General features: G+C 47.2%; 1 protein-coding gene across 2 annotated transcripts in view; it reads right to left on the reverse strand.

Moving 5' to 3' along the window:
- SLC44A3 (solute carrier family 44 member 3) overlaps window positions 1-19,348 on the reverse strand; it is a 530,813-nt gene that overhangs the window by 281,050 nt on the left and 230,415 nt on the right. The window lies entirely within an intron of this gene.

The raw sequence follows: 19,348 nt of genomic DNA on the forward strand, positions 1-19,348 counted from the left end.
CTTGATGTCCGAAACCATCTATAAAAAACATAAGAACCAAAACAAAACAGAATTTCGACTATGAAACTACTCCCATTTCCCCTTCTCCTTCGGTTTTCAAAACTGTCTGGCAATATTCAAATGAGGGTTGATTATCATGTTCCTGAAAAATAACTGGGAGTCATACTTGACTGTTAACTCCAACCACAAAACTATAGGCATGGAAAAAGTGTTTAATATCATGTTCCTGAGCTTAAGAACATTAAAGGCTATAGACTGGATGAAGACCCGAGCTGTGCGGTTCAGACTCCAGTTTTGATGAGAATAAATTACAGAAACATCCCCCTAAAAGGGTTTCCTAAATATAGGCTTTTAGGGGGATGTTTCTGTTATTTGTTCTCATCAAAACAACTAGGCTTTTAACTTTGAAAGTCATAAAAGATGTTGCTGTCTGATCAATTTTGGGTGCTCACATCAAAAGTATAATGTTATTTGGTAATTAAAAAGCGCAAAACTGTTGAAAGGGGTATCGTGGGACTAGCAACAAAAGCACACAATTGTGAATAGACTTGACATGAACATCAGACCTGTACATTTCACCTCATGACATTTCCATAAAGATTCAGATTTTTAGTGCGTTACTAAATCTGAGGAGGTAATTTGCTCCTCCTTAACACTGCTGCAATAGAAAAAGCCCAACCTCCAAGCAAAGACTACTGGCTCTTCAGTGCAGGGGCCAGATCTATCTGCATATTTCTGGCCTAAATGAAGTCTGTGGATCCCATAGACAACGAGGTCTAAGTACACAGCATTACAATAGTCTAAAAGAGATGACATAAGGACATTCAGAATCACCACTTTGTGAGGAAAGGAAAACAGGCAGAGAATCCTATTTAAAGTTCTAAGTTGAAAGAAAAACACAAACAGACCATCAACTTAATCTGATCAGTCACAGAAGAAACGAAGTGGGATTTTACTTCTAAATGTTTCATTGACTGCTTAGCCTCGGGTGCCTAAACCGATGCTCCAGTCCCTGCCAAGGCAAACCGATTCCCTAGGACAGTGCTTAATTTGTAAACCACATAAGTGAGAGGGACCTCGCCAGGAGGCCACTGCAGCGTGCACCATACATTGCCCCTGCCAGAGCTGTCAACGGCATTACTAACACAACTACTATCCATAACACTCCTACAAGTGTGACAATCAAGACTATTCCAGGCCCACAAGACTTTAAAACTAGCTTGGGCAGCAGGTATTAGTCCTTTTAATGTGTATTGAAGTAGTAAACAACTGTTGATTGTCTAATCTCTAAATCAGACAAACAGTGCCACCATGTAGCAGACTGTTCTAAGTGCCAGTGCTGACAATCACGGGTGCCACCGCAAAGGAAACCACTGGCTCAAATGAAACACTACCGGGGTACCATTGACCATAATCTTGGAACCCTCTGGAGAGCAAACATCTCATGGGACCCAGGCGGTCTTTCCAGAGTAGAGGGGGGCTGACCTAAGAAGGTTTCTGGGATGGGCCGCTCTCCTTCACTGTGGCTATCTGCTTATAACTGGCAAATCTGGCAAGACAGCCTTGTAGGGTGAACCAAGAGGCAAGATGCGACTGCCGTGTGATCCTGGTGAGTGAGGCGGCAGTGGATGGAGCAGCGGACACTCTATACACCAGCGGTGTGGCAAAACTGCCATCTGCCGACACCGCAGTTGAAGAGGATAGCTCTTCCCTGGCTCACAGACGCCATCGAGCTAAGTATTTCTGCACATCTGGAACCTGCCTCGTTAGCCCCGCTTACCACGATCAGAGAGAGTGAAGGGGGGGAGCAACTCATTTCTAAAATATACCGCGCGTGTGCTGTGGTAATCCCTGTAGCTGACGCAAGGATTCCTGAAGCTTGGGAGGAAGACCTGGGTCACCCCATCCTTGACGAGCAATGGTCTGCGTGATGTTCCCAGATAAAAGAGTTCTCCCTGAACAACTGTAATACATTTTCATTTTAAATTCCTGTGAAGAATATATATTTCCCCCAAGAATTCCCACAGATTTGACCCGAACAGGTCTTACTGCTGCCTGAAATGCGGGACTCCTCACACAGATTTTGCACACCTTACTTGGAATTGCATTAAGGTTCGGACTTACTGGGAGGCCGTACATAAGACACTAGGGGACATGGTGGATTTGGAGATCACTCCTACACCTGAAGTTGCCTTGTTATGTTATGTTATGTTAGAATTGGTTTTATATAGCGCTCAGCTACTCCAAAGAGTGTCCCGGCGCTTCAAAAAACCCAAAGCAGAAATCAGGCACAGAGGACCAGGTAAAAAACTATTGGACAAACAGCCAGGACTTCAGCTCCTTCCTGAAAGCTAGCAAATTGGCATTCTTTCTCAAGGAGGCTGGCAAGGAATTCCAGAGATGAGGAGCCAGATGTCGAAAGGAGCGGCCTCCAATGCGAGCTCGTCTGATGACTGGGACGGATGCCAAGGCCAGCGAGGCTGACCTCAGCACCCGAGGTGGCAGATAGAAAGCCAACCGTTTCCGGATGTATTTGGCCCCTGAATCGTGGAGCGCCTTGAAAGCAAATGTAAGCGCCTTAAAAGCTATCCTTTTCCTGATTGGGAGCCAGTGAAGGGATTTCAGGAGCTCTGTGGCCCTGGCTCTCCGATGAAGGCCAAAGATGGCTCGCGCAGCAGAATTTTGCACTATCTGCAAACGTGCGAGAAGATGTTCCGGCAGACCAAGGTAGAGCACGTTTGCATAGTCGAGACGGGAGCCTATTAGGGCCTGCACAGTAATTTTCCTGTGATCCAGTGAGAGCATCGGAAGGAATTTTCTGAGCACTTTAAGGAGGCTAAAGCACTTCCCTACCAGATCGAGAATATGGGGCCTCAGCGTAAGGCCGTTATCAATCTGGACCCCCAGATTCTTGGCCTTGGATGATGCAGCAGTGGGCGGAAACATGGCTGAAGGCCACCAAGCCTGCCACCTAGGATCAGCTGGGCAGCCAAAAAAGAGCACCTCGGATTTGTCAGAGTTGCACTTGAGGCTGTTACGTTCGAACCACTCAAACACAGCCCCAAGGCAACCTTTGATCGTCGCACCATCAAAGTCAGAACCCTTCCTGCAGGTGAAAAGGAGCGGAAAGGTGGGTGTCGTCCGCGTAAGAAACGATCTGGGCACCAAAACACTCCGCCAATGCCGCCAAGGGAGCCATACAGATATTAAACAGAGTAGGGCTCAAAATTGAGCCCTGAGGCACTCCGACCTCCAGAGGCGGCATCTCGGCAGAGAACGGAGGGGCCCAGATCGTTTGGCGGCGGCCCGCTAGAAATGACTCAAACCAGCTGAGCACCGCTCCCCGTAGCCCAATCTCTCTGAGTCTTAATAGGAGACCGCCATGAGGAACGGTGTCAAAGGCCGCCGACAAATCCAGCATTACCAGCATAGCCTTGCCACCCACATCAAGAACCTCTTTGATGGCCTCTGTAACTTCTAACAGCGCGGTCTCCGTGCTCATATTGGCCCGGAAACCCGACTGAGTGTCGTGCAGTATGTTATTATTTTCCAAGAAGTTAGAGAGAGAGGAATGGACGTGCTTCTCAACAACCTTAGCTAGTGATGGGAGGAGAGAGATGGGTCTGTAGTTGGCATGTATAAGAGGGTCCAAATTTGGTTTCTTTAAAAGCGCAGAATTAGAGCGTGTTTCCAAGCCTGAGGGACCACTCCAGTGCTCAGAGAAAGATTGAGCACCGGGTTAACTAGGGAGTTAATAACTGAAGCTATTTTTCCGAGGAATTTCGCTAGACAAGGATCCCGAGGAGAGCCAGATTTTAGTTTAGAGAGAAGATCAAGCGAAGAAGTAAAGGACAGAGGAGGAAAGTTAGACAGAATAGGGCCACCACCGGTCAAGTGCAGGGGCAGGGGGGCATTAATACCCGAAGCCGTCACTGCGCCAAGGGGCCGGATAGAATTCTGTATGGATTTAATTTTCGTAGCAAAAAAATCGCGAGTTGGATAATCCAGGATTCAGAGTGCGCGTGTGTGTGCAAACTAGCAAATGGCGATGTAAATTCCTTAACAATAAGAAAAATTTCTTTGCTAGTGTTCATGGCAGCCTCGATTCTTTTTGCAAAATAAGCTTTCTTTTCAGACAAGATGTTACTGTGGTATAGTTTGATGGAATTCCTATACAAGATTTTGACTGATAGGTCATAATGTCGGCGCCAGGCCCTTTCAGCTTTCTTACATATTCTCCGCATCTCAAAGAGAGCGGCAGTGAACCAAGGGGCAGAGGCCCGGCTTGTAGGTTTGCGAGATAAAGTCTCTGGGGCTAATTCATCGAGTCTCTCTACCAGCCATGATTGCAGGACGTCGAGATCAGCCTCAAGACTACCTGATAGCTGACAGGGATGTAAAGATAGTGCAAGCGCCAGCATGTCTGGGGAAATTCGATGAAAAGCTCGCGAGGCTTGACGGGGGCCTTCCTGCGACCTAGGAGAAGGTTTATCCACCAAAGAGATCTGAAAGTTAACTAAGTAATGGTCCGACCATAGGACAGGTGACGGGGGGGGGGGACATGCTAGTTGGAATGGTAGAGAACACTTGATCAAGGGTATGACCCTTATGTGTAGAAACGGCAAGATAGGGCAAGAGACCTAATGGTGAAGTGATATCGAGGATCTTCATAGTATCGGCATCGGTTCTAGAATCCATGTGGATGTTAAAGTCCCCCAAAAGCATGCAGTGCCCCGTTTTCAGACAAAGGGCCGAGACCACTGCAAGAAGCTCCTCAAAAAAAGAGCAAGAGGGGCCAGGGGGTCTATAAATTAATAGGCCAACACAGGATTGATGAGGGGACAGGGAAAGGGAAAACCCTAGAGACTCACAACCCTCGATGTCATTCGTTGGAATGATGGAACAGGTGACACGTTTGTCTACCACCAGAGCTATACCACCCCCCCAATCCATTCTTCCTGTCCTTCCTGAGAATGATATAGTTAGCGGGAATTGCGGCCGCTATATCCGGACCCGAGCCCTTGCCGGGCCAAGTCTCCGTTAAAAAGAGACATAATGGGTTTACCTCAGACAGAAGATTATAAATGTCCAAGGCGTGCTTACTTACAGATCTTGTGTTGAGGAGTAAACAGGAGATGTCTTTAGGCCGATTACCAGGAGTAGTGGCAGGGGTATGCCGCAGCCAGCCGCAGCCGGGACAACGCCTTTTGTTATGAGGCCCACTTGGAAAAACACTACCGCAATTAGCCGTACTGCCCCTCAACAAAGTAAGCTCAGATGCCGAATATGTAAGCATGATGGCTGTAAGCGTGAGCAGAGGTAACAGCCCCGGCCGCACCCGTCCGCCTCCGGGACGCTGACGGGCGCAGCCGGGCTTACCTTAGGCGCACCTTCGGCGCGAAAGAGGCACGTCCGCAAAACGCGTCCGCTGCGCGGAGCAGAGGTCCTCTAGGTTTATACCTTCGCAGGTAAAGTGAAAGAGACCGCAACACTGGTCCGCCGACCAGCGTGCCAGACTCCCCTAAGATGGACGCTAGCTGAGTAGGCTGCCTACTGATTCCAGGATGCACTGCGGCACCTCGTTGGCCGTGCGGGAATGGGAAAATGAAAAGAAGCCCCAGGCGATACAGCTGCCACCAGTCAGAGGGGTGAAACTAGGAAAGAGGCAAAGTTAAGCGAGAGTGAGATGACACCCGGCTTTCCACCTCCGGTGTTGAAAAGGAAAATAAAAAGGAGTGAGGAGGGCACAGTCAAAGATAAAAACACAAAGGTAACATTTTAAAATGGGATATGTGGCCAACTTTCCTAAGGGAGTACGGAAATTCGTCGCCATCAGTTTACTATTGGCTAAGAGAGAGATTGCCATTAAATGGGGACGCAAATCTGCTCCAATGTTAAAGGCTTGGTTAAGTAGCATAACGTATTGCAACATAAATAGCCATCTATATGCAAGCACATTACCACGCTCCTCGCACCTGAAAGACATCTGGGGTCCCCTTAAAAGCTATGCAGCCGCAACTCGTTCACCTTCCGTCTTACAGCTAGAGCAAGGCATAGTCCCCACGGGGTGGGTTAGTAGATCACTTCTCACCTTCAGGGGGCAGCTGGCATACTTATTAGTTATAATTCACACTGCCAATGGTTTATTTCAGAGACTCTCTATGGGGGAAATATTGTGGGGAGGGTGTAGGCAACTGAGCCAGCGTTGTTTCTTAATGGTAGACTTGGACGTAAACATTGTACTTTGATGACGTTGCATGTATGAGAACTTGGTTACATTCCTATTTTTAACTCCTTTTTGCGATAAGTATATGACTGTGAGCAATTATGTTTTTTGATACTGTATGTTTCAAATGGAAAATAAAGTTACATTTTGTTTAAAGTATTTCTGCGCATGGTTCTTCGCTGCCACAGGTTCTGAGCCTGGTCCTTGGGTGAGAATTGCAAAAAGAACTATTGATGGACAGAATGTAGAACAATGTCATACATTCACCCCAGTACAAAGATCTAGGCCTAAATCCATCGATTTTTTGCTCATCATGCCATTTCAGTTTGGACCCAGCCATATGCAAATCAGTCTTAACCCTGAACCCAATGGGAACAGTCCAGCCCGAACTGCCAGGCCAGGTCCTCCCTGGACTGGACACAAGCATCCTAGGACCAGTTTTGGGGTTTCACCCCTCTTCAGCCAGGATAGCTTGATTCCAGTGGCATGGAGAGCACGGGACTCACGTCTGAGCATACCCGTCCCACTAGGGTGATAACTGCAAAAAGAACTATTGATGGACAGAATGCAGAACAATGTCATACATTCACCCCAGTAAAGTGATCTGGGCCTAAATCCATCGTTTTTTTGCTCACTGTGCCATTCCAGTTTGGATCCAGCCATATGCAAATCAGTCTTGAGCCTGCACCCAATGGGAACAGTCCAGCCCGAAATGCCAGGCCAGGCCAGGATGAGGGCTTGTCTGGCTCCATCCCTGCGGGATTTGCACACCCTGCAAAGACCATCAGAAAGACGGGTGACATAGTTGCAGGATCTCTAAAGACAGTGGGAAATGAGAGGGCCCTGGTCCAGCCTCCGCAACTGCCATCACAGAGACTGATCACAGGGGCAATTCACCAGTGAGGTGCTGGTGCTGTTTTCCAATGAAGTCCGCCACTCTAGGGTTAGGAGAGAGGCCATGTACAGAGTTGACCGAGGACCCTGCTGCTGCGAGTTGCAAGCTGCGGGAGCCGCAGTGCGGAGCCATTAACCTGCAAAAATACCCGCACCATGGGGCACAGTGGCAGAGCAGCGCACCAGCCTCACAGGATTGCAAACATCCCTGTGGAGGGTGGTGGGGTGGGCGGGCTGCCGCAGAGTTTCGAGGAAGCGGAAGCACAACAGCATCGTGGTGAGGGAGAGGGGAGAGAACCACCCATCCTGAGCGCCGAGTGGTGCCGCCAACAGGAGCTGCCATAAGGTACTGCTGTAGCTTAGCCCCAATACTAACAAGTTTTAAGGAGTGACTAATTGCTGGTGTGTTGGCGTGCTCATGTCTCTCTCAGTGCAGGGCAGTGCGGACACTGCCCCACCCCCCCAAAGCACGGCTTGTGGAAGGAAGATGGCACTAGCTATGGCTGCTGAGGTTTTGGTGAGGCCCTAAGTCGCCCCCGCAGCTGCTTCCCAGCAGCTCAGCTCAGAAGACGCCCACAGGACGCTCACAGGACCTAGTGACTCTTAGTTGGCTGGTAAGCAGCGACATGCAGGGTGGCTATTCTGACTTCTTGCACCAACTTCCTAAGCAGTAGGGAATAGACGGGGGAATTCACCTGGATTGGGAAAGGAGATCGCTTCAGTGGGCTGGTATACACTCCGATGGTTGGAGGAAATCTAAATTGATCTGGTCTGTCACAAGAAATCTGAATCCTTCAAGGAGTCGTATAGTTCCTGGTTATCCCCAACATGGGGAGGCGCAAAACCACTGAGTCAACTACGGAAACAATACCATCAGAACTGGAAATACAGCCCCTGAAGGAGGGGGCGACCCTCCCTGTATTCTGTGATGACAGAGCGGGACAATCGACCCGCTCGTTCCGCACGACAAGAGGCTCAATCAGGAACTATTTTCAGTCTACTAGCGTGCCTGTGGATTTGCCTCCAGTCAAGGTTTGACGATCTCCAAAGTTTAGTCCCCTTTTCATCTGCGGAGTCGAACTTACTTGGCACCAGTTCCAATTCACCAACAAGCCCACATGAATGTCCGAAGTTGTTAGACAAAAGTTTCAAAAGTTGACAAGTCAAGCGGTCAGCACTCAATCAATCAATCAGGGGTTTGTAAAGCGCACTACTCACCCGTGAGGGTCTCAAGGTGCTGGCGAAGGGGGTGGAGCAGCTCCGGATCAGTCTATGAGCCAGGTCTTGAGGTCCTTCCTGAACTTGTGCAGGGTCGGGGAATGTCTGATGTTCACCGGGAGCTCGTTCCAGGGTTTGGCTGCAATGTAGAAGAAGGCCCTCCCGCCTGTTCTGTTTCTGCAGATGCCGGGGACCACTGCCAGGGCAAGGTCAGCGGAGCAGAGGTTCCTTTGGGTACGTGGAAGGATATTCTCTCATTGAGGTATTTGGGTCCGATGTTGTTGAGGGATTTGTAGGCCTGGGTGTGGAGTTTGAAGGTGGCCCTCTTCTCAACGGGGAGCCAGTGGAGGTCTCGTAGATGACGGGTCATGTGTTCGTGACCCGGTCTACCGAGGATGAGTCTGGCTGCGGCGTTCGGGATGGTTTGGAGTTTGTGTAGAAGGGTTCTGTTGATTCCGACGTATAGGGCATTGCCGTAGTCCAGTCTGCTGGTTATGGGTGTGTGGATGACGGTCCTGCTGCAGTCGGGGGTATCCATTTGAAGGTCTTGCGGAGGATTCGAAGGCAATTGAAACTGGTGGAGGCAACAGCGTTGATCTGGCGGTTCATGGAGAGAGAGGAGTAGAGGATGATGCTGAGGTTTCGTGCATGGTCTATGGGGGTGGGTGGATTCCCGAGGGCGGAGGGCCACCAGGTGTCATCCCAGTCGGAGGTGCAGGCTCCGAGGATGAGGACTTTGGTCTTCTCTGAATTGAGCTTCAAACAGCTGTCCTTCATCCAGGGTGCCACGTTCTTCATTCCCTCCTGAAACCAGTCTGGTGTCTTCGGGATTCTTCGTGAGCGAGATGATGAGCTGGGTGTCGTCGGCGTAGGATACAATATTGAGACCATGCTGTCTGACGATGGCGGAGAGGGGGGCCATGTAGATGTTGAAAAGCGTGGGGCTGAGCGATGATCCTCGGGGTACTCCGCAGTTCATAGCGGTGGGTTCGGAGAGAAAGGGAGGGAGTCTGATCCCCTGGGTTCGGCCGGAGAGAAAGGATTGGATCCAGTCGAGGGCGGCTCCTTGCGTCCCCACTTCGTGAAGTCTGTGCGAGTGTTCGATGTGAGACGGTGTCGAAGGCTATGGAGAGGTCTAGGAGTATGTCCCTGGTCGAGTAGCATGCGGATGTCGTCAGTGGCGGCGAGGAGGGCGGTCTTGGTGCTCTGGTTGCTGCGGAATCCAGACTGGGAGGCGTCCAGAATGGAGTTCTCTTCGATGAAGGTGGTCAGTTGGACGTTTACAAGTCTCTCGGTGACTTTGGCTGCGAAGAGGAGGAGAGAGATGGGCCAGTAGTTTTTCAGGCCTGTTGGGTCAGCTGTTGGTTTCTTGAGGAGGAGTTTGACCTCTGCCCGCTTCCAGTTGTCTGGGAAGATGTTGGATATGAAGGAGGAGTTGATGGTCCGTACTAGTTTGGGCGAGATGGCGGAGGCGGTACTGTGGAATAGGTGCGGTAGGCAGGAGTCCATTGGGGTTCCTGAGTGGGATTTCTTTATGGTCGCAGTGATGTGTTCGACGGTTGCAGGATTCCAGGTCATGATGGTTGGTTTATCGGCGGCGTGTGTAGTGGTGTCCGGGGTCGGTTTGCTGAAGTTGTTGTAGATGACCTTTATCTTCTGGTGGAAGTAGGCGCTGAACTTGTCGCAGAGTTCCTGGGAAGGTGTGACGTCCGTGGCTTCGCTGGGGGGTTTTGCGAACTGCTGTATGATGTTGAACAATCCCTTGGTGTTGGTCCTGATTTTGTCTCTTATGAAGGTCCCTTTGGTGATTCTTATGTGCTGGTGGTATTCCTTCAGGGCACTCTTGTGGTTGTACCGTGCTTCTGTGGTTTTCTGGTCTTGCTAGGTTTAATCTAGGTGTCTGCAGGACCGTCTGGCTTCTTGCAGTTCAGTGATGTACCTGGCGGCCTTCAGATTGCGTTGTTTGGCGAGGTGGAGGAGGGTGGCAAGCTTGTCGGTGCAATCGGCGATCCAGCGGTGAAATTCTATTGCTACAGAGTTGCCGTCAGTCGTGGCACTGGGGGGATCTAGGAGGAGGGTGGAGTTGAGGTGTTCCTCTGTGACCTTGCTCCAGTTCCTTTGTGGCAGGTGTGGGGGTGGGGCAGATCACTGTGATCCTTGTTACACTTGCCAACAGATCCTAACATAACATAACACATGTATTTGTAAAGTTACCTTATCACCCGTGGGTCTCAAGGCGCTGAATAACAGATGTTTATTGTAACCCAACAAAATGGTACTCATTTTATCGACCTCAGATGGATGAAAGGCTGAGTGGACCCTCCAAGATTTGAACCTGGGACCATGAGGTCGAACACAGGCCCCTGCAGTGGATGCATTAGTCCACAAAGCCTACAGACCTAGATCCTACATCAAGGGCAATGAGGATAAAATTTATCATGGACTCTCCTTATCGCCTCTGCCCCTAGCTACAAAATCAAGCGACAACATACTTAGATTTCAACAAGTTGAACCGATAAAAAATAAAATCTTAGTAGTCACCCATGTGCTGCGAAGCAAGAACTCCGGGAATAATCAAGGCTCACCTTCCCCTATAAAGAATGCCCCATTAAGAGGCAACCTCTCGGAAAACAGACAAAGTCTTCCTCTTTTAGTCCATCATCGGGTGGAGAGGGCTTAGCTACGGATCATGACCAAGGAAACATTTCATATCAGTTTTTAGCTGCCATGGAAGCACAAACAGAGGATACACTAAATAAAACGCTGATGATAGGACAGAGGGCTGGCAATTATTCTCCTGTTTCAAAAAAAAATTCTACATTGAGGGATATAAGTGCCAGGCAGGATGTAATGGCCAGGGCGCTTCTATGGTAGTCGGGTAAAATGGAACTTCAGATAGATCATCTTCAGTCATTTGCAACTCACCTGGAAGAAAGAGAGCAAATTAACAGAATTGGACATGAAGCTAAGAGCTCTGGTAGTGGGAAAACCTTGTTTATGTTCCCCCATTATAGACAAGCTCAGTACTCTCCCGGGAATATTGAGATCACTGGTGAAGGGCATTATGAATTCAAAGGTGGTTTTAATTTACCAGGATACAAGTTTACAGCCAGAGGAGCAGGCAAGGGTCACAACAGAGTCAGGGGATGTATCATTTTGTTCCCAATTTCCTACAGGGGAGTAGAGTTGGATAATGCTATTCAACCAGAGCAGTCGGAGCAAGTAAGACAACTGAGCCGTCAAGGGAGCCAAGTAAGACAACGGGGAAATAAATAAATAAATATATATATATATATATATATATAGATATATATATATTACCTACTGGCGGTCGCCAGTAGGTATATATAGTTAGGATTTTTTCCCTATGGGATTTCTGAAAATTCTATGTCTAATAACTTTGGCGTTTGTGGACGGAATCGGCTGAAATTTTCAGGAAAATGGCACATTTTGTTTCTGAGCAGCTCCTGGAAATTTGGGGGGGGTTCATCAAGGGGGGGCCGAGAAAAAAGGGGGGTCCCAAAACGCGTTTTTCCCATGTTAATTTCCATAGGGCGGTTGGACTCACTTTTAGCCCGAACGGCTGAATGGATTTCCACGAAACTTGGCAAAATTGTAGGGACTGTTAGCCCGATGTGCCTTTGCTAGGTCTCAATATATGTGCTTCAGTGGATTTTGAGAAATTAACGTTTAAATCAAGATATATATCTGTAACAGCGCTCCGGGCAGCGATCCGGTTAGCGAACTTTTCGCGTATCGGAACTTTGTGATGCGAAGCTGATTGGCCCTCCGGTGTCTGTCAACATTCTAAACAGTCCGGAGCGGCCGCCATCTTGTCTCTCGGTAGGATCGAGAGACAAGAGGAGGCCAAAACAAAGGGGGAAATGAAGGTAAGGGGGCAAGGTAGACCCCTTCTGACCCCCTAGGATTGATGAGGGGGATATTATAGAGCCACGCGGGGCCCCAAAAAAAAAAAAAAATCCGATTTTTTCGCCGTAGAGACGCGTCTTGGTAAGCGAACCGGGCAGCTAACCGGGCAGCTAACCGGGAAGCTAACCGGCAGTGTAACGGGAGTCTGAGGAGTAGCTGATTGGCTGTCAACATTGTAAACAGTCCGGAGCGGCCGCCATCTTGTCTCTCGGTAGGATCGAGAGACAAGAGGAGACCAAAACAAAGGGGGAAATGAAGGAAAGAGGGCAAGGTAGACCCCTTCTGACCCCATAGGATTGATGAGGGGGATATTATAAAGCCACGCGGGGCCAAAAAAAAAAAAAAAAAATCCGATTTTTATCGTCGTAGAGACGCGTCTTGGTACGCGAACCGGGCAGCTAACCGGACAGCTAACCGGGAAGCTAACCGGCAGTGTAACCGGAGTCTGAGGAGTAGCTGATTGGCTGTCAACATTGTAAACAGTCCGGAGCGGCCGCCATCTTGTCTCTCGGTAGGATCGAGAGACAAGAGGTGGAAAAAATAAAAGGTGTAAATGAATGAAAGGGCTAAGGCAGACCCCTCCTGAACCCCTAGGATTGATGAGGGGGCTATTAAAGTTCCCTGCGGGGCAAAAGAAAAAAAAATTGCGATTTTTCGCGGTAAAGGTGCTTCCTGGTACGTTAACCGGGCAGCTAACCGGCAGCGTAACGGGAGTCCGACATATTGTGTTTTTTGAACGTTTGTGATATATGCACGTGTGGATTTTGTCTAATTAAGGTTAAAAAAATATATATATATCTTTAAGCGTGTTCTGGCGCACTTACGTTTTGGGTTTGGTTTGCGCTGCAGAGACGATACGTCACGGTTATGCGATGCATCATGAGGCGTCTCACGGGCTACGTCACTTAATAAAGAATATATTTTACAGCTATAGATATTAGCTTTTAAAAAACCAATGAAATTCACAGAAAAAACCATAGGTTATAGACCATATATAGTTAGGAATTTGCATTTACAAAACCTTGAAAATTCACTGAAAAAACCATAGGTTATAGACCATATATAGTTAGGGATTAGCATTTAAAAAACCTTATTTTATTTGCACAAAACCATTGAAATTCCATATATAGTTAGTTGCACTAACTATATATCGCGGACCCGCAATCCACTGCTAATGATGTCACATATTACATCATTCATGACATGGTCAGTGACATCACTGATGACATCACTGATGACATCTCAAATGACATCACTGATGACATCACTGATGACATCACTGATGACATCTCAAATGACATCACTGATGACATCACTGACATCTCATTTGACATTACTGATTACACCACTGATGATATCATTTATGTGATAATACATCTTCAGACTCTAATATAACCTTAGATACACTCAGTGTAAACAGGCACTCACAGACTGTCACACATCCATGGAGTTACTCACACACCTAGTCAGTCATGCAAAGAATCAATCACATCTCCATTTCCTCAACTATACAGTTATACACACCTTACTTATTCAAACATATAGTAACACATATTTACTCTCTTATACAATCCTTGATACAAGTTCACAATGATTCATACAGCCACTCACACATTCACTGGCTCTTATGTTCAGTTATATATATATATATGTCAACTCTCACATGGAGTGTGTTTTACATATGTACTTACTTTGACATGTAGCACTGAGATATCCATTCACTCACCAATATACTCATGCACACAGTCAACTGTCCATACAGCTGTTTCTACATGCACTTTTGAACCCATACACCTAGGGAATCAACTGCTCACACATCTATGCACAGAGTTATACACCTCCCAGCCACCCACACACATACTCAGTCTCCCATACAAATACGTGGGCAACCATTCAATAACCCATATAGTTACTGATATAGCTACTGATTTAAACATGCAGCAGTTTACAGAACAACATAAATAATGATTGCCAAATTAAGACACTTTAATCACTAACCCATACACTCAGTGAGACACATTTAATCATTCTCTCATACAGTCAGTCATGCACCTACTAAATCCTTCATCCAGACACTTATACATTCACTCATTCTTCAATATGTAAGACATATTTTAACTTTACAGAAACATACAGTCACTGGGTGTTGTCATCAGTGATGTCATCAGTGATGTCATCAGTGATGTCATTTGAGATGTCATCAGTGATGTCATCAGTGATGTCACTGACCATGTCATGAATGATGTAATATGTGACATCATTAGCAGTGGATTGCGGGTCCGCGATATATAGTTAGTGCAACTAACTATATATGGAATTTCAATGGTTTTGTGCAAATAAAATAAGGTTTTTTAAATGCTAATCCCTAACTATATATGGTCTATAACCTATGGTTTTTTCAGTGAATATATATATATATCTCTATATAGATATATATATATATATATATATATATATATTACATACTGGCGGTCGCCAGTAGGTATATATAGTTAGGATTGTTTTCCATAGGAAATCCCCAACATTCTATTGGGAATAACTTTGGCCCTGGTTGATGAATCTTCGCAAATTTCTCAAAGAAGATGGCTCGCTCCGCTCCGCTCCTTCCCTGAAAATTTGGGGGGGATTCGTCAAGTGGGGGCTGAGAAAAAAGGGGGGTCCCAAAACGTGTTTTCCCCATGTTAATTTCCATAGGACCTTTAGACTCAGCTACAGCTTGAACCGCTGAAGGGAATTACACCAAACTTGTCAAAATGGTAGTGTCTGGTATGCAGATCACGCTTTTGGTAAAATAGTGTAAATCCCTCCAGTGGTTCCTGAGAAAATTAGAAGAGAAATCAATTATATATCTATAAGCATGCACGGGTGTGCGCACCCCGCGATTTTTTTGGGGGGGGGGGGTTGGGGGGCTTCTCTCTTTCATTTTTATGTTTTTAATTTAATTTCGAGGGTGCCCACCCCTCGTTTTGCACCCCGAGATCACCGCCGCCGCCCGAGCTGCCTTAAGATGGCCGCCGCCTGGTTGTGGGCGGGGCCGGGAGGACGATTTTGAAGTCCCCTGGCAGGTGCCCACCCTGCCAGGGACATTGCCACGCTAAGATCGAGTGCCCACCTCGATTTATTGTCTTTTTAAAAGAGCGGGTGCCCACCCGGCATTTGCTGCTTATCCCCCGCCTACGAGTGCCTGGAATGGGCCGCCGCGCTGCCCGCGACGACCCGGAAGTGTTCAGGCCCCGCCGGCCAATGATAGCGCGGCCCTAGGAGAGGTGGCCAGAAGTCCCGCCCCGCAGTCTGAGGAGAGACGAGGGGTCCGGCGCCTGAAGGTGCAGGCGGGGCTCCGTTGTGGAAGAGGAGCCCGCGTCGCCAACCAGAGAAGCCCTACAGAGTTGCCTGGTTCCCCCGCGAGGCTCTCCCGAGTGAGAGAGCCCTGCCCGCCGCCGGAGAAGGACACCCGGTCCGCAGGGGAGCCCCCGCCACAGGTCCAGGTGAGTGGGGGACCGGGGTGTTGATCCACAAGGGAGGGAGGGCGTCTGGACAAGTTCATCATTATGGATAACGCGGAATCTCTCTTCTGTGTGCTGTGCACTTTTGTGTGTCTGTGTTGATCTAAGGCACAGAAATTCTGTTAGAAAAATTAGTAAAGGTAAGACCGAGTAAGAGGAAGATGACATTACCAGGGGCCCCCCTCGGAAGATGGGGGCCCTCGGCAGTTGTCCACTTTGCCCTTAAAACATCTTAGCTCTCAATGAAAATATAAGAAATGCTTACAAATAGGTTCATTTTTACCAGTGATAGCGACTTAGAGAAAGTACATTCTTGCTGTTTCCTCACAGATTGTTTAGCATATTTCTAAAAATTTGAACATTTATTGGAAATGAATCCTCAATAAATCCAAGTAGATAAAAACACACTATAAAGTGAGAGAGTGTGTGACCATGGGGAACAGGTACCATACGTTACAGGTCTACCTATGTTGCCATTTCCTGATGGGTTGTTGAAGCACTTTTTTGGCAAGTAGCACGCTACTCTGGAACCCATAAAGGACTAGTTGTGAATTATTATAGTGAAATATGAATTTGATTTGAGTGGTGGATATTTTAGTCAGTTATTTGTATTGAGAAGGATAGTGAAGAGATAAAAGAGGGAAAAAGGTTTGCATTTATATAGTGCTTGCTACGTCTGATGAGGTGTTGAAGTACTTTTTTGGTGAGTAGCACGCTACTCTAGAATTCATTTTAGTTTGCAGGGTCACCTATTAGTCATAATGTTTGAGAACATTTTATGGGTCTGGCCTCAACAAGTAAAACATTTTGATGGTGTTTTGAATAGAAATTGCACATTTTTTTGGGGGTTCTTATTTTAAACTTTGATATATATTACCCCCGGTAAGATTTTTTGTCGTCTTTACACACGACTAACTCGTTTTTAAGCTTGAATTCACTGAGTGCAACCGCTGCTGCATACCTTCTCTATCTTTCCACCCGGCAGGGCGGGTGTCGTGGAGCAACCTGCTGCGGCTGGAGCTGCCTCCTACTGATCCGCACGGAGGTGCAGCCAGAGCCGCCTCTACCTTTTCGCAGTAGGTAATACTTCTTCGACTTCTTGTGCTTACCTGAGGACTTCGAGCCCGAAGACGACTCCCGGAGCTATGGTGGCTCCGACCCCGCGACCGGTCCCTCGCCCTCCCGGACGGGACCTCGATCGGCGCGGGCCGACTGCCGGAGCTTGAGTCGCTTGCGGGACCGCTCTCGCCTAGCTTTAGACATCAGGGCCAGGCAGTCGGAGCAGGCCTTGTCGTCGTGGTCGAGGCCCAGGCAATGAAGACACCGGCGATGGGGGTCGGTAACCGACATCAGTCGGCGCAGGGTTTAAACCCGGGCATCCCTACCGGCACCGTCGGAGTCGTATCTGTGCTTTCTGGCACGGAAAAAAGAAGAACTGATGTCAGCGCGCGAGGGCGGTGTCTAAGTACTCCGGCGACGTCATCCCGGCGCCAACGACGGAAGCGGAGCCGCAGACGACGCCTACGGACGCGCAGGGGTACTGCTACGCAAACGTTTCCGGATCTAGTCTGACGCCTGGGGATATTCTAAGGTAAGGAATCTAATACTAACCTGTTTCTTTCAGATATCTGTTCTTAAGACGTGCATGGCTCATGCTCGTGCAGCCACAAAAATATGAATACTAAGTAATGACCCTACAGATTTCCCAATCTTTAGGACTTCCTACCCCACTCCATCCAGCCCTAACCACAGGATGGCAGAATTCTCTTTCTATTTTTTTTTGGTTTCTGAATGTTGTCATTGACCATTAGGTGCTGCAACCCTCGTCTCATAACGTCAGACGTACACTCCTGTAGCCCCTCTGCCACCTGATGCCTTACCCTTTTTCAGAATACTTACTGTGATCATCACTTCCTCTTTGATAATGAGAGCATGTAGCCTTTGAAGGTCCCTATTGGGCAGGATACGAAGATACATAACATCAAAGAATGTGATCGTAAGCTAATGATGAGCTGCAGGGGTCAGCATATAATACTGAAGAACAGTTGAAAAACCAATTTTTTACTTTGCTAGCAACTGCTTCTGTCTTGTCTTGGTCAGTTTTAAAAACAACAAACGTGTCTGAATGCTGATGATATTTGGCAGAACATGCCACTAGATGTTTGGTCGAATCTTCTTCAAAGCAATGCTTACTTTTTTATAAAGTATTTGATGGCTCTCATGCCAAAATTCTTCTGTGCCATTGGTCTCCTAGACTCTTTAATAGCCAAAGAAACTCAGTCATAAAACTAAATTAATCCTCCACCATGGGGGCTGGGTAGGATCATATAGCAGAAAGACTGGTGGTTTCATAAGGGCAAGGTCAAACATGGTTAATAGGAGGCTAGGCGTATCACACCCTCCCAATACATGATATTCCATTAAACCAGACATCAAGAGGTTAGTACGAATTGTGGCCGTTGGAGTAGAAGGTACAATGTTTGATGCTCTGGGGTTTTATACCTCTGCAGCCCATCTCATGTGTCAGGTCTAAGAGAGTCTAGGGTGCTTTAGTGAGTTCATACCCATGGGGAGACTTTTTTCAGTGACAAGCCTGCCGCACCCCTCAGAGGCCCATACATATTCAATAATGTCCTATATGGATGAAGGAGAAATGACAAAACCTCATCTACTAAAGACCAAAATGAGCTGGGTGAAAATAGGACAGTGCAGGAGAACCCCACTGCCGATTACTGCTATCCACCTGGCCCTGTGTAGGAAGTGTGCAACCATGAGGTATTTTTAGACTACAACTTCAACGTCTTGGTTGGAGCTCTACTGACCGTATCTTGTACTCTTTGCTGACAACATTGAATCCTTATCCAAGTCTATACAACACCCTGTGTTGACAAATGTAATCCCCGCTAGATGGATTTTCCTCTGGCCTTATTTGGAGGCTTCTAAAGCATCTGCAGATCTGCACAGGTGCCCAACAAGATTCCACACCGAATTCCGACAGCTGTTTTGACTTATGAATCTCAACAAGTGCAACAACTGGAGCTCATTAAATGATTGGTCACACTATCAATAAGAGCACTCCTCAGAAATTGACCAACCTAGCACACAATTGCTTACATGGGTTATAAACGTAAAACATAAAACCTCAAATCTTAAAGAAAAGCCACGAAAGACAATGTTACATGATTTATTGCTGTTAGAAAAGGATAACCATCTGTAAGCAATCAACTTCTCAAACTGATAATCAATTGATGCTTACAATTCTTGCATTTTCAAAATGAAAAAGCGCAAGGGGAAATAATTACATATAGGTCACATAGTTGGAATTTTTTTAACATTTAGTATACTACCACATTCCACCACACAGCAGTAGCTGGCTACATTAAACGATACCCAAAAATGACAGTTAGATCAGCCTATAAGTATAATGATTACATTAATTCCTCCACATAAAAGCAATTTAAAATAATAAGACAATCGAAACATATTTAATAGACACAGCTTTTTTACAATAAGGTCTGTTGAAAGAATTATGCATTTTTCACCTAAAAACATTACTGAGAGGTATGAAGTATGAGAT

Source organism: Lissotriton vulgaris, chromosome 1_1 (assembly GCF_964263255.1).
Source record: "Lissotriton vulgaris chromosome 1_1, aLisVul1.2, whole genome shotgun sequence".
Taxonomy (NCBI): Eukaryota; Metazoa; Chordata; class Amphibia; order Caudata; family Salamandridae; genus Lissotriton; species Lissotriton vulgaris.